The sequence below is a fragment of the Panthera pardus genome, unplaced genomic scaffold (genome assembly GCF_024362965.1).
Source record: "Panthera pardus isolate Hobbes unplaced genomic scaffold, ASM2436296v1 HiC_scaffold_13, whole genome shotgun sequence".
Classification (NCBI taxonomy): Eukaryota; Metazoa; Chordata; class Mammalia; order Carnivora; family Felidae; genus Panthera; species Panthera pardus.
In genome coordinates, this window is record NW_026526688.1 from 53,214,060 (window position 1) to 53,229,733 (window position 15,674).

The following is a 15,674-nucleotide window of genomic DNA, read 5'->3' on the forward strand; positions in this document are numbered from 1 at the left end:
CTGACAGGTATAAGGTGATATCTCATTGTGGTTTTGATTTTCATTTCCCTGATGATTCATGCTCTTGAGCATCTTTTTCATGTGTCTGTTGGCCATTTGTGTGTCTTCTTTGGAAAAATGTCTATTCTGGTCTAATTTTTAACTAGATTATTTGTGGGTTTTGTGTCATTGAGTTGTGTAAGTTCTTTATATATTTTGCATATTACCCCCTTATCAGATATATCATTTGCAAATATCTTCTCCTTTTCAGTAGGTTACCTTTTTTAAAATGTTTATTTATTTTTGAGAGAGCACATGTGGGGGGGGGGTTAGCAATTAGGGGAGAGAGGATCCAAAGTAGGCTCTGTGCTGACTGCAGCAAGCCTAATGTGGGGCTTGAACTCATGAACCATAAGATCATGACTTGAGCTAAAGTCAGACGCTCAACTGACTGAGCCACTCAGGTGCCTCCAGTAGGTTGCCTTTTTATTTTGTTGATGATTTCCCTCAGTGTGCAAACCCTTTTTATTTTGATATAATCCCAATAGTTTATTTTTACTTTTGCTTCCCTTGCTTTAGGAGACACACCTAGAAAAATATTGCTATGGCTGGTGTCAAAGAAATTGCTGCCTGTGTTCTCTTCTAGGATTTTTATGGTTTCAGGTCTCACATTTAGTCCTTAATCTATTTTGCGTTTATTTTTGTGTATGGTGTTAGACAGTGGTAGTTTCATTCTTTTGTGTGTAGTTGTCCAGTTTCCCCAGCAGCATTTATTTAAGAGACTGTCTTTTCTCTGTTGTGTATCCATGCCTCTTTTGTCATAAATTAATTGACAATGTAACTGTGGGTTTCTTTCTGAGCTCTCTATCATGTTCTCTTGATCTATGTGTCTATTTTTGTACCAGTGCCATACTGTTTTGATTACTGCAGCTTTATAATATATCTTGAAATCTGGCATTGTGATATTTCAAACTTTATAGTTTTGTTTCTCAAGATTGTTTTGGCTATTTGGGATTTTTGGTGGTTCTGTAGAAGTTTTAGAACTAGTTTTTCTAGTTCTGTGAAAAATGCTGTTGATATTTTGATAAGGATTGCACCGAATCTGTGGATTGCTTTAGGTAATATGGAAATTTTAACAATATTAATTCTCCCAATCCATGAGCATGGTCTATCTTTCCATTTGTTTATATCAGCTTCAATTTGTTTCATCAATGTTTTATAGTTTTCAGAGTACAGATCTTTCACCTCCTTGGTTTAAGTTTATTCCTAGGTATTTTATACTTTTTTGTGGAATTGTAAATGAGGTTGATTTTTTTATTTGTCTTTCTGCTACTTTATTAAAGATTGTATGTTAGGAATTTATCAATTTCTTCTAGGTTGTCTAATTTGTTGGCATATAATTTTTTATAGTATTCCTTTATAAGCTCATATGGAACCACAAAAGACTTTGCATAGCCAAAGCAACTTTGGGAGACAAAAACAAAGCTGGAGGCATTCCACTTCCTGATTTCAAAATATTGCAAAGCTGCAGAAAGATTTAATTTTGCAAAGATGTCCGCCTTCCTGAAATTGACCTCTAGATTCACTGCAATCTTCATGAAAATTCTCACTGAATATGTATGTGTACTTGAATACCTTATTCTTAAATTTATGTGGACATTCAAAGGGGCAAGAATATTCAAGACACTCCTTGAAAAAAATGTAGATATCTTTCTCTACCATATATGAAGACATTATATATTGTCATTAATTAGAATAGTATATTATTTGTTCCAAGAAAGACAAATGGAACAGAGTAGGTAGCCTAGAATATATACTAGATTTATGACAAAAGGGCACTGTAAGTAATTGAGAAAAAAGTTTTCTCCAGAAAAGTTTTTGGGTCAATTAGCTACATATATGGTAAAAACAAATTTAAGAACAAATTTGACCCCAATTTCATGAAAATCAATACGAGGTGGAGATTTACAATCTAAATTTGACAGGTGAATAATAAACTTTTGGAAGATAAAGAAAAGCATTTTGAAGAGGATATTCAGAGAATATCTTTATGGCCTTTAGGTGAAAAAGGAACACAAAAAGCCCAAGGTAAAATGAAGTCTGATGAATTGGACTTACATTAATATTGAAAATTCCTTTTTATACAATAACATCTTAAAGGGGGTAAAAAGGCAAGCCATAGAGCAGAAGATATTTACAAAGCACATAATAAAGCATTTGCATCCAGAATTTATAGTGCAACCCTACAGATCACTGAGAAAATATCAAATAGCTCAATGAATAATGAACAAAATACTTGAAAGGTACTTTGAGAATTGATATTAAAATGGCCAAAAACCAAATGAAACTGTCTTCAATCTTATTACTAATATAGAAATTTAAATGTAAAGTAGACTCTGTTACTACCATGCATATACTTGAATGGTTATAACTTAACACCTTGATCATATAAACTTACTGGGGATGTGGAGCAATCAGCGTTGTTCTTTGCTGCTGAACATAGTGTGAATTTGCTCAACTACTTGGGAAACTCTTTGGCATTATTTGCTAAAGTTGAAGATATACATGTTCTATGACAAAACTTTGATTCCTAGTTATATACCTGATAAATAGGTGTTCACATATACAACAAGAATCATTTAGAGATCAGCGTAATGCTGGCTTCATAGGATGAGTCTGGAGGTTTTCCTTCCCTTCCTATTTTTTGGAACAGCTTGAGAAGGATAGGTGTTATCTCTGCTTTCAATGCCTGGCAGAATTCCCCAGGGAAGCCATCTGGCCCTGGACTCTTATTTGTTGGGAGATTTTTGATGACTGCTTCAATTTCTTCACTAGTTATGGGTCTGTTCAAATTTTCTATTTCTTCCTGTTTGAGTTTTGGAAGTGTCTGGGTGCTTAGGAATCTGTCCATTTCTTCCAGGTTGTCCAGTTTGTTGGCATATAATTTTTCATACTATTCCCTGCTAATTGCTTGTATTTCTGAGGGATTGGTTGTACACTCTTATGTGGATCCTGAGAAACTTAACAGAAGATCATGGGGGAGGGGAAGGGGAAAAGAAAAGTTACAGAGAGGGAAGGAGACAAACCATAAGAGACTCTTAAAACCTGAGAATAAACTGAGGGTTGATGGGGGGTGGGAGGGAAGGGAAAGTGGGTGATGGGCATTGAGGAGGGCACCTGTAGGGATGAGCACTGGGTGTTGTCTGGAAACCAATTTGACAATAAATTTCATATTAAAAAAATAAAGTTCTTAGACAACTAATGTTAATTGTATGCATAGTCCTGTGCTCATTGTGGGGCTTCTGTTTAAAAACTAAAATAAAATGGGGCCTATGGGATAAAAAAAAAACAATCGTTTATCAAGAATTCATAGCAGTGATAGTATTTATAGCAGTCAAATCCTGGAAACAATCTAAATGTTCATCAATGGTAAAATGAATAAATTGTGGCATATTACTCTGAACACTATATAGGAATGTGTCATATACAGCAACATAGTTGAATTTCATACATGTCATATGGAGTAAAGTAAGCCAGATACAAAATGTACATACATACTTTCATTTATATCAATTTTAAAGCAAGGTGACAAAACTAAACAATAGTGTACCCATATATGTGCTTAGGTGCCATAATCCTAATATATGTTCTTGTGGCCAGAGTCCTAATGTTTGGTTGTCTACCATTTTTCTAGATATCCTAGGCATAAATCTGTATTAAGTGTAAGCCAATGATAGTGTTTTCTATTTCTCTGCCAGCAATTAGTTTGGGGGTGGGTATGTAACCCATTTCTGGGGAACTGGAGAGAAAGTGTTCCTTGTTGGTATGGGAAGAAATGCTTTCCTTTTACTCTAGTGTAACGTGGTGGGTCCGGATATGATCTCTAGAACAGTGGCAGCTATCTTGAGGCCATGGGAAAAGCTAGTTAAGGATAAATCTGACACTCTTCAAACACATGATGGTATAGATGATCTGCTGCATTAGCCAATTTCAGAATTGTCTGACCTTCAGGTTTCTTGTAATAATATATTTTCTTTATCGTTTAAGCCAATTGAATTTGAGTTGTTTGTAGATGGAACCTGGAAACCCACTGGCACAGCAAGCATTTCCAGTAAAATATTAAAAAAAAAACCCCACAGAATGGGAGAGAAGAGTTGCAAACCTATATGTGATAAACGTTTAGTGTCCAGAATATATAAAGAACTGGTAACACAACAATAAAAGACAACCTAATTAAAAAATGAGTAAAGGATTTGAATAGAAGCTTTTACAGAGAAGATATATAAATGGCCAATAAAACATGAAAAGATGAAACAGAATAAACTGAGGGTTGATGGTGGGTGGGAGGGAGGGGAAAGTGGGTGATGGGCATTGAGGAGGGTACCTTTTGGGATGAGCACTGGGTGTTGTGTGGAAACCAATTTGACAATAAATTTCATAAAAAAAGGATGATAAATATCATTAAATTGCAAATTAAATGCAAATTAAAACTACAATGAGATATTGCTACAGCAACTAAGATAATGATAATAAAAAAGATGGACAATAGCAAATGTTGGTGAAGATGTGGAGAAATTGGCTTTTTATGCATAGCTGGTGGGATTGTAAAATGAAGCATGCAACTGTGGAAAATTGATAACTTCTCTGAAAGTTAAACATAGTTATTGTATAGCACAGTAATTCTATCCCAAGTTGTGTACCCTAGAGATGTGAAAATATATCCACACAGAAATTTGGATGTAAGTGTGCACAGCAGCATCATTCATCATAGCTCCAAAGCAGATGCAACCCAAATGTCCAGTAACTGATGAATAGATGAATAAAAGGTAGTGGATCCATGCAATAGACTTCCATTCATCACTTGAAAGAAATAAGGCATTGATGCATGCTACAACTTGGATGAACTCTGAAAAACGTGCTAAGGGAAAGAAAAAGACTCTAAGGGTCACATATTGTATGACTACATCAAACCAGGTAAACTAATAGAGACAGAAAATAGATTAGCAGCTTCTAGGGTCTGAGGAGAGGGGAGGATGGGTAATGGCTGCTAGTGAACATGGAGTTCCTTTTTGGGGTGGTGAAATGTTCTAGAACTAGTGGTGATGGTTGTACAACTTTATGAATACGTAGAAAACCACTGAAATTGTAGACTTCAAAAGAGTGTGTTGTATATCATGAAAAATACAAATACAAATAAACAAGAACAATGAGGGAAATCTTGAATTATTAGCTATTAAAATGTGCTCTAAGGCAATGTGTGCCTCAGAAAAGATAGATAAGTCAATAGATAATAATGTAAATCCCAGTTGTAAATCCAATAATTAATATATTTTTATTATGTAGTATTAGTGGATTTAAAAATTAACTTGGGAAGGTTAGATTGATTATTCAATAAATATCCCCTGTATAAGCGGTAATTTGGATAATTGTTAAGGTGGGATCTTAATTCCCATCATACACAAAGCAATTTCCACTGAGGCCTTTCCCTTCATCTGTGATCAGAGTTCTGCAACCCACAGAGTATGATGGGGCAGCCTCCCCTTCACCCTTGGCCATTCTAATCACTACTCACTTTCCACTGTTTTGATTCCCCCAATTTCCTCTGTTCTGTGAACATCCTCTCACCATCTTTGGATCAAATGACAGTCCTCAAGTTAGAGTTCACAAACAAGTGAAATCACTGAAAGGAACCACCTTATGAATCTGCCCTTCGCATCCATCCAACCCTCCATTCCTGTGAGGGCCAATGCACTCCTCTCTCACGTTGTGTGGTACAGTCTGCACCTGTCTAACTCTTAGGAGATTTTGTATTCTCCTTCATTTATATTTTCATGTCTTTGTATGAGAAGAAATGCTTTCCTTTTATGCAAGGTAAGGCTTGGTCTTACCTTGAGGAACTATGGACAGCAAGGCAAGGACTCCAAGGATGGAATGCAAGAGCCTCATGTTGAATAAGCCAGTTAGAGAGAATCAGTAGCTGGGATGAAGAGAACTTCTTTGTGTATTTAGTACTCAAGAGATGAGTTGCCGTATGCTTATTGAACCTTTTAGTAGCAGGAACATTTCTGTGTTCCAATGAGCCTTCATATCAGGAGACAGCATGCAACGGACAGGACTATCGGTCATTCAAAGTACATTTGTCAAATGTTGACAGGGTGTAGATGAAGATCATAGGATGCAAAGCACTTACAGAGAAGGAGCAGCTATGGTGAAGGCAGAAGAGGTAGTCTGTGAAAAATCATTGTCTTATGGTTCCTGACAGAACTGTAAAGGTTAAGGCATTTACAGAGTTAAAGTATTCAGTTTATTTCCCAACAACGGGAAGAGACACTAGTATAACAGCATGTCTATTTATTAATATTTTTTGAGTCTGTATTAGCAGACTTAGACAATGCAATTACATTTGAAACCATACACAGACTACTGAGACATAGAAAAGCTTCTGCTTGATTGCCTCTCTGTCCACCCGACCAAATTAAATCAACTAATGTTTATATCTAAAGTCCTAGTGAATACAAATTGTTTACACATCACAGTTATATGCAATGTGAGAGGAATCAAAGAGGAAGAGCACACCTTTGATGCACTTAGGACAGCAAGTAATATAGAAAAATCAATGGCAATGCAATATGAACATATGTCTGGCAAAGTGGCACAAATTACCTCATAGACACGAAGGAAATGAACATAAGGGAACACCAGAGTAGTTTGGGAGCTGCTAGGGAATGCTTAAAGAAGACATAGTAAAAATATCAATTTTAGCAACTGCAAAGTGCATTCACATTCATGATCTTATTTGATCTTTATATTTCTTAGATGGTCTTACTCCAGCTCCTTTCTGCTGTGCTTCCTTTAGGTGCTGCTTCTACTTCAGGGTTTCATTGAATGGAACATATAATTACATTATTTGAGAGGGTCCTCCCTGATTATTGAGACTTTGAAAATGACATCTTGAGCTAACTCAGGATACAGGATTGGTGGAGGCGTGTAGTGCTGTTACTGGAGGTCCTGAAAGAGGTAAACCTCAAAAGCCTTAGCCTTAGTAGGGCCACGTGGGCTGAGAGCTCTGGGGATGACTTTCCCTAAGTCTGGGTTCATGTTTTTTCCTCTGACGTTACTGGGAAAATAGTACCTGGGAATAAATGCCTCCCAGTATCCTAAAAACTCCACAGAGGGATCGGAGGGTCATTGGGATATGTCCTGGTTATTGATGACTGCACCATTTACTTAAACCTGTCTGACCTGGAATATTTAGCATCTCTGATCATCAATTCAGAAGTTACTGATTTTTCTCATGTGTCTCAGAATTCTTGTCTTCTTGATTATGAGGAAAAGCTTTGGAAGTATAGTTTGTGTTGCAAAACAATCAAATTCATGAGCACAAGTCTTCCAAGTTTCCTTGTGGAACACTGAGGGCGGAATTTTCAGTGATGCTTTGACATTTTCTATAAATATTTGTTTCCCATCCAGGTAGATCTGGAGCCAGGAGGTGGGCTTGGAAGGCTGCCCAGGAAGCCCAAGAACATTATGTGATCCATGGGCTGGCAATCAGGGACATCAAAGGAAGGGTAGGAGTAAGGTTCACTGCATTCAGGGGGTGGGTTGGTGGGCACCAGGTGAATGTTGAAAGGTAGCTTATCACCAAATTGCTTAGGGCCTCAGAAAGAAAAAATAAGGCACTTTGTTAAATTCCTTTCCTTAAAAGAACACAGAGAAGAAAACCAGATAGCTATCAAGCTATGCAAGTACACATTGTCACAGCAGAAGGATAAAGGAGTTAATTTACCATGAAATAGTAAAGTTAGACCTAGGAATTACTGGGTTTTATTGGATACAGCTCTCAAGAAAGGCGCTAGATACTCAATAAATAATTTATAATCAAGTGTTAATTGTCTATCTTCCTTCCCTGTACTCAGCAGTGTTGAAAGCTTTAGAGTCCTTGTTGCATCAATGATTTCTTTTCCTTCTTGTTGCTGCAATCTTTCTTAATCAAATATTTCCTTATTTGCAGTCTATAAACATCCTCAAGTTCCTGTACTTTAAAAACAAAACATAAAATTACCTTTCTTTTTTAAAAATTATTTTATTTATTTATTTTTTTACATTTATTTATTTTTGAGAGACAGAGAGAGAGCACAAGTGGGGGAGGGGCAGAGAGAGAAGGAGACACAGAACCCGAAGCAGGCTCCAGGTTCTGAGCTGTCAGCACAGAGCCCGATGCGGGGCTTGAACTCACAAACCGTGAAATCATGACCTGAGCTGAAGTCAGATGCTTAACCAACAGAGACACCCAGGAGCCCCAACCTTTCTTTTCTTTAGTTTACTTTTTATGTAAGACCCTAATGTCCCCGCCTTCATCTCAGGAAAATAGTAGTATATGCTCTGTTTCCAATTCTTTCCATTCACTTCTTACCTTACAGGTTTCTGACATCTTCTCTTGTTTTTCTACTGAATATACTTGTGTTATTAGTAACTTTTTCTCTGTATATAAACAAATATGTATTCACATATACACACATAGATACTTGTATACTCTCTGTTACATTTTATTTTTTATTCTGATTTCTAAATAGTATTTTTTATTTTAAAATTAGAAAACCCATTAAATTAAGATGATGATAAATGTAATGCATTATTCCACCACTTGAAAGATCATTACTATTTTGCTTTATTTCTTTTCCATTAAATAACAGGTAGAGAAGAGTTTAAATATTATAACACAAAACTACAAACTCCCTGAATATCTGAATGAAATGGAAACCTTTAGGGAAGTATAAATCAATAAAGTTGGCCAATAAGATAAAGTTGCAAGTAGTCAAAGTTCTATCTTTTCACATCCAAGCTAGAATTTATTCACAGCTTTCAAGGAATAGATAATTTCCATTTTATGAGAATAATTCAGATGATAGAATAAGATAGCTACTCAACACATTTTATGAAATAGAATAACCACATTATAGAAATGTCACAAGGACGATGTATTAGTTACATATTACTGCATAACAGAATACCCCAAAACGTAGTGGCTTAAAACAACCAACATTTATTACCTTATGGCTTCTGTGGATCAAGAATCTGGGCATGGCTTAGCTGGGTGACTTTGGCTCAAGGTCTCTTGTGAGGTTGCAGACAAAACTGCCAGCTGAGGCTGTATTTTTATCTGAAGGTTGGGGGAGTTTTCTTTCTAAACCCACTCATGTGGTCATTGGCAGGCCTCAGTCCTTTGCCACATGGGCCTCTTCGCAGAACTGTATCATGACAGGATAACTGCCTTGCTCAAGAGCAAGTCATCTGTGAAAGAGTGAGAGAGCATACTCAAAATAAGAGCCATAGTCTTTTTTATCTAACTTTGAAAATGGCATCCCATCTCAGATAATAGACTCTATTCATTATATCTGAGTAATTAAATCCAGCTCACCCTCAAGGGGACAGGTTTGCATGTGAGTGTGAACCTATTGGAAGAGATAGTTGAGGATTACCTTAGATACTACTTACTACAGACAGCAAAAGATAAAAATACCAACCTATCAATGTAGATACAAATGCTACATAAGCTATTTTCAAATTGAATTTGACTTCAAAGTAAAAGAATAATACATCATGACCATGCAGTACTTATCTGGGAATGACAGGATGGGCCAACATTAGAAAATCAATTAATTTAATATACAAAATTATCCCATTTTTATTACATCTTCTTTATTCGCTCATCCACTGATGGACACTTGGGTTGTTCCCATATCTTGGGTATTGTGAATAATGTTTCAATAATCACGGGACTGCATACATTTCGTTGATATCCTGTTCTCATTTCTTTAGAGGTGGAATTGCCGGATCACGTGAGAGATCTATTTTTAATTTTTAATTTTTATTTTTTTATTTTTTTTTTTTTAAATTTTTTTTTTTTAATGTTTTTATTTATTTTTGCGACAGAGAGAGACAGAACATGAACAGGGGAGGGCCAGAGAGAGAGGGAGACACAGAATCGGAAGCAGGCTCCAGGCTCTGAGCTGTCAGCACAGAGCCCGATGCGGGGCTCGAACCCACAGACTGTGAGATCATGACCTGAGTCGAAGTCGGACGCTTAACCGACGAGCCACCCAGGCGCCCCTATTTTTAATTTTTTAAAGAACCTCTGTACTGTTTTCCATAGTGGTTGAACCAATTAACGTTCCCACCAATAGAGTGCAAGTGTTCCCTTTGCTCCACATTCTCAGCAACATGTTGTACCTTTGGTCCTCTTGATGATAGCTGTTCTAACAGGTGTGAGGTGTTATGTGGTTGCCGTTTTTATTTGCATTTCCCTGATGATTAGTGATGTTGAGCATCTTTTCAAGTACCTGATGGTCATTTGGATTTCTCTAGAAAAAATATCTACTTAGTTCATCTGCCCTGCTTTTCGTTGGATTGTTTGTTTTTGGGTTTTTCAGTTACACGTGTTCTTTATATATTTTGGGTATTAACCCCTTACTTGATATTTGGCTTGCAAATATTTTCTCCCATTCTATCTATAGGTTGCATTTTCATTTTGTTGACTGTTTCTTTTGCTGTGCAGAGCTTTTAAGTTTGAGGCAGTCTGACTTGTTGGTTTTGCTATTGTTGTTTGTGCTTTTGGTGTCATATCCAGAAAGTCATTGTCAAGACCAACGTTGAGGGGCTTCTCTGTGTTTTCTTCTAGGAGTTTTATAGTATCAGGTCTTATATTTAAGTCTTTAATCCTTTTTGGAGTAATGTTTGTGAGTGGCATAAGAGAGGGGTTTAATTTCATCTTTTTGCATGTGTGCATTCAGTTTTCCCAACACCATTTGTCAAAGACACTATCCTTTCCTCTTTGGGTGCTCTTGCCTCCTTTTTGTATTAATTGACCATATCCACAGGGATTTATTCCTGGGCTCTCTATTCTGTTCCACTGCTGTGTGTGTCTATTTTTATGTCAGTACTCTACTGTTTTAATTATTACAGCTTTGTATTATAGTTTGAAACCAGGAAGTGTGATGCCTCCAGCTTTATTTTGCTTTTTCATGATTGTTTTGGCTATTCAGGGTCTTTTGTGGTTCCATAACATTTTAGGATTGTTTTTTCTATTTTTGTGAAAGTGCCATTGAAATTTTCATAGGGATTGTACTGAATCTATAGATGGCTTTGGGTAGTATTGACATTTTGACAATTTTAATTATTCCAATCCATGATACGGATATCTTTTTATTTATATCTTCTTTGATTTCTTCAGCATAGTCGTGTAGCTTTTGTTTTATTGATCTTTCACTTCCTTGGTTAAACTTATTCCTAGATATTTTATTGTTTTTGACCATGTTGTAAATTGGATAGTTTTCTCTATTTCCTTTTCATATGTTTCATGTTTTTCGATGTATAGGAATGCAACTGATTTCTGCATATAGATTTTATATCCTGTAACTTTATTAAATTCTTGATTAGTTCCAATAGTTTTTTGGTTAAGTCTTTAGGTTTTTCTACATACAAAATTGTATCATTTGCAATGACAATTTTACTCAGGTTTTTTTTTTTTTTTTCTGATTTGGAGGCTTTTTATTTCTTTGTCTTGCCTAATTGCTTTACTTAGGACTTCCAGTACTATGTTGAATAAGAGTGGTGAGAGCGAGCATCCTTGTCTTGTTTTTGATCTTAGAGGAAAAGCTTTCATTTTTCATTTGGTATGTTGTGTGCTGTGGATTTGTCATATATAACCTTTATTATGTCGAGGTACGTTTTTTCTATATCCAGTCTGCTAGTGTATTCTTTTTCTAGTTCCTTCAGGTGTAAAGTTGTTTATTTGAAATCTTTCTAATTTCTTAAGATATTTATTTATTACTATAAACTTCTCTCTAGGAACTGCAGCATCTCATAAATTTTGGTATATTGTGTTTCCATTTCATTTGTTTCAAAATATTTTTTGATTTATCTTTTGGTCTCTTCTTTGACCCATTGGTTGTTTAGAAGTATGTTGTTTAGTTTCCACACAGTTGTAGATTTTACAGCTTTCCTTGCGTTTTGATTTCTAGTTTCATACCATTATCATCAGAAAAATACTTGGCATGATATCATTCTTCTTAACTTTGTTAAGACCATCATTTTGCATTCTATCATATGATCTGTTCTAGAGAATGTTCCATGTATATTTGAGAAGAATGTGTATTGTGTTGCTGCTGGATAGAATGTTTTATTAATGTCTGTTAGGTTCATTTGGTCTAAAGTATGGTTCAAGTCCAATATTTCCTTGTTGATTTTCTCTCTGGGTTTTCTATATACTGCTGAAAGTGGGGTACCGAGGTCTACAATTGTTGTATTATTGTGTCTTTCTCCCTTCAGGTCTGTTAACATTTGCTTAATATATTTACATACTCTGATGCTGGGGTTTATATATATTTTTGATTATTATATCTTCTTGATGAGTTGACCTCTTTATCATTATGTAATGATCTTTGTCTCTTACCATTTGATTTAAGTGTATTTTGTCAAACTTTGGTTACACATATTTTATTTTATTTTTTTTTGGTTTCTACTTGCATGGAATGCCTTTTTCCATCCCTACGCTTTCAGCCTGTGTCCTTAAAATCAAAGTGAATGTCTTGTAGGCAGCATATACTTGGATCTGGTTTTTTTTTTTTTAATTTTTTTAAATGTTTATTTATTTTTGAGACAATGCGAGAGACAAGAGTGCAAGCAGCGGTGGGGCAGACAGAGGGAGACACAGAACCTGAAGCAGGCTCCAGGCTCTGAGCTGTCAGTCCAGAGACTGACGCGGGGCTTGAACTCATGAACCGTGAGATCATGACCTGAGCTGAAGTCGGACGCTTAACTGACTCAGCCACCCAGGCACTCCCCCCACCCCCTTTTTTTAAGTCATTCAGCCACTCTGTGCCTTTTGATTGTGAATTCAATCCACTTACATGGGATAATTATTGATACATAAAGATTTACTAATGTATTCTTGTTGATTGCTTTCTTGCTATTTTGTATTTGTATTGTTTCTTTTTCCTTCCGTTTCTGCCAACCTTTGTAAATTGGTGATTTTACATGTGGTATGCTCTGTTCCTCCTCTTTTTTTTAAATCTTCTGTGAATCTACTCTAGATTTTTGCCTTATGGTTGCCATAAGACTTACATAAACCATTTCATAGATAAAACTGTCCATTTTATGATGGTAGCAACTTATCTTCAATAGTCTACGAAAGCTTTACTCTTTTACTCCTCCCTTTTATATAGTTTCCCCTTTTATATTTTTGATGTCACAGTTTACCTCTTTTTATGTTGTGTGTTTGTTAACAAATTAAAATAACTATAGTCATTTTTTAATATTCTTTTTTCCTTTAATCTTTATATCAGAGTTAAATGGTTAACACACTACCCTTTTATAGAATTAAACTTTTCTAAGTTTGACAATATATTTTTCACTTTTGCCAGTTGTGTTATATACTTTCATATGTTTTCATGTTGCTGATTAACATCTTTTTATTTCAGCTTTAAGAACTCATTTTATTTTTTCTTATAAAGCGAGTCTAGTGGCGATCAGCTCCTTCACCTTTTGTTTGGGGATGTCTTTATTTCTCCTTCATATCTGAGGCAAAATTTGCCATAGACTATCCTTGGATGGCAATTACTGTCTTCTAACATTTTGAGCATATCATTACAGTCTTCTGGCCTGTAGGGTTTCTGACAGGATATTCACTGATAGACTAATAGTGGTTCCTTTGTAACTTACACACTTTTTTTTTTTTTTCCTCTGAATGCCTTTAGGATTTGTTCTTTATTGTTGATATTTGATAATTTCATTATAAAGTATCTTGGAGAACATTTCACATTGAGATAATGGGGTACAGGTAATAATTTATTAGCTTTGCCAAACTTGGACGTCTTCTAACCAACTGTGAGATCATGACCTGAGCCGAAGTCGGATGCTTAACTGACTGAGCCACCCGGGCGCCCCAATTGGGTCTTTTTTTTTTTAATCCATTCATTCACCTTATTTATTTATTTATTTATTTATTTATTTATTTATTTATTTATTTATTTTATTGAAGCATTTAGTTCATTTACATTTAAGGTGTTAACGTCATGACAGGTACGTACACCATGTCGTTGATAGTTTTTGTAGTTCTCTGTTCTTTTCTTCTTCTCTTGTTCTCTTCCCTTATGATTTGATAAGTTTCTTTGGTGTAATGTTTGGCTTCTATTCTCTATATTTTTTTTGTATCTATCATAGGTGTTTCTGTTTGTGGTTAACAGGAGGCTCATGTATAACAGCCTGTGTATATAGCAGTCTATTTTAGATTGGTGGTCATTTAAGTTTCAATGCATTCTAAAAGCTCTACAATTTTATCCCCCCATGTTTTATGTTTTTGGCAAATTTTAAGTCTTTTGATTTTGCGTATCCCTTAGCTAGTTATTGCAGTGATGTTGATTTTACTATTTTTGTTTTTTAACCTTCACACTAATTTTATAAGTGATTGATCCACTACTTTTATTGTATGTTTGCCTTTGTTGGGAGATTTTTTCCTCTCATCTATTTTCTTAATTCTAGCAGTGGCCCTTTCGTTTCCACTTAAAGAGGTCCCTTTAGTATTTCTTATGAAGCCCTGCTGTTGTGGTGGGGCCGTGACTGCTGGGGGTGCACTGACTTGTGGGACTAGCCGGGCTGGCTGCATGGTCTGTCCATGACTGTTGAGGCCGTGCTGGTGTGTGGGGGGGGTGGGACCCCAACCTGGCCGGTTAGGAAACCCGGTTGTGACTGCTGTGGATATGCTGGGTGTGAAATTGTCTTGTCAACAATAGTTCCAGCCAAAGTTTGTGGTTGTGCACAGCATCCAGTGGGGCAGGCCACCTGGTTAGTCTAAAGGAAGGATTTCAAAATGTTGCCTGCCAGCTCCAGGATCAGCATAGCAGAAAAATACAGCAAAAATGGCTGCTACCAGTGTCTCAGTCCCCAAGGGAGTCCCAGTCACCTCCTCCCACTTCAGCAGGTGCTCCAAGATTAGTCAGGGGGTCTCCATCACCTATGGTCTATGGGTGTTTCAATATGGTGTTTTAATGCTGGTTTCTAGGTTGAGGGGGTCTGTGCCTGAGTCCTTTAAGAGTGGGGTTTCCTTTCCATTCAGTTTTATCGTTTTCCTGGATATATTCCCTGTTATTTTTCAAATCCATGTGTTTTGGGTTTTTTTTTCTCTCCTATGCAGAGGCTTAAGGACCCCCTTTCACCTCTCTAGGTGCTTGCTGTCCTTTGTTTGAGAGGCTCTACTGATTCAGTTTCTTAGTTCCCTTCAGAGGGAATTATTCCATATGTAGTTGTGGATTTGTTGGGTCTGTGAGAGGAGATGAGCTCAGGATTTTCCTACACGACCATCTTGAAACCTGTCCTCATTCACTGAATTCTTCAGCTCCAGAATTTGTTGGGTTCTTTTTACAGTTTCTATATCTTTGGTAATGAGCCCATTTTGGTCATGTATTTTTTTCCTTATATCATTGAGCTGAGTTTTCCTGTAGCTCATTAAGTTTTTTTTTCAAAACAGCTATTTTTTGGTTTGATTTTTCCAGTTTTATTGAACTATAATGTACACACATCATTGTATAAGTTTAAGGCATACCATGTAATAGTTTTGCTTACATATATTGTGAAATTATTACAATAAGTTTAGTTGGTATCCATCATCTCATATAGACACAATAAAAAGAGAAATAAAG